We start from the raw sequence: 1,009 nt of genomic DNA on the forward strand, positions 1-1,009 counted from the left end.
GTCTATAGTCTAGTCTATAGTCTAGTCTATAGTCTAGTCTATAGTCTAGTCTATAGTCTACTCTATTGTCTAGTCTATAGTCTAGTCTATAGTCTAGTCTATAGTCTATTTCATTAATGTTTATTTCATTAAATTCCAACGTTAGGATTTATTCTGCTCCATTGTGCTTTTTGTAAAGTCATTTGTTAGTGTAAGTTTCTCTTTTTCCTTAATTCAGTTTTTCATTTTATTATCAGAAATTTTATTTGTTTTTTGTCTTTCATATTAACAGCAACATTGTAATATCCTACATAGACCGCCTCTAACCGTGTGTCCTGTCTGTCTGTCTGTCTGTCTGTCTCTATGTCATTTTAAAGCTTTTATATGCCTGCATGAAATTCTTTTTCTTATACTGTTTTTACAAACAAGTATGTGCATATATGTGTCAGGTGTATGTATGTACAGCTTGTATTTTTTGCCGTAAATTTCTACCTTTATTTTCTATGTTATAAAAATTGCACTGAAAATAATTAAAAACTTTGCGGTAAATAGCGTTTTTACCATAGAAATGCAGTCTATATGCAACTAAGTAGTTTTATGTATGTATGTACGTACATATTTATGGGTACGCTAAAAAATAGGATGTTGGAAAAAACGTTAAATGTATATTAGAGCCTGCTTTATATTGTATTATGTTAACAAAGTTAAAAAATAAAATAGAGGAATGGTGTGATACATTTCAAATATGATTAAAAGCAAATAGTGTTGATGTTAGTTGGGCCATGTAAATATATTTACTTAGTTAAAGTTACTAATAGAATGAGACCTTTAAATTAAATTACATAAGAGAATTTAAGAAATGAAATGTTTTCATTTCTATGAAATTTTCTAGTTCAGTTCAAGATCAGTACTAGTTCAGTTTTTGTTCTGTTCTAGTTAAGTTCTAGTTCAGTTCTAGTTCAGTTCTAGTTCAGTTCTAGTTCAGTTCTAGTTCAGTTCTAGTTCAGTTCTAGTTCAGTTCTAGTTCAGT

This window comes from Lucilia cuprina, chromosome 5 (assembly GCF_022045245.1).
Source record: "Lucilia cuprina isolate Lc7/37 chromosome 5, ASM2204524v1, whole genome shotgun sequence".
NCBI classification, from domain to species: domain Eukaryota; kingdom Metazoa; phylum Arthropoda; class Insecta; order Diptera; family Calliphoridae; genus Lucilia; species Lucilia cuprina.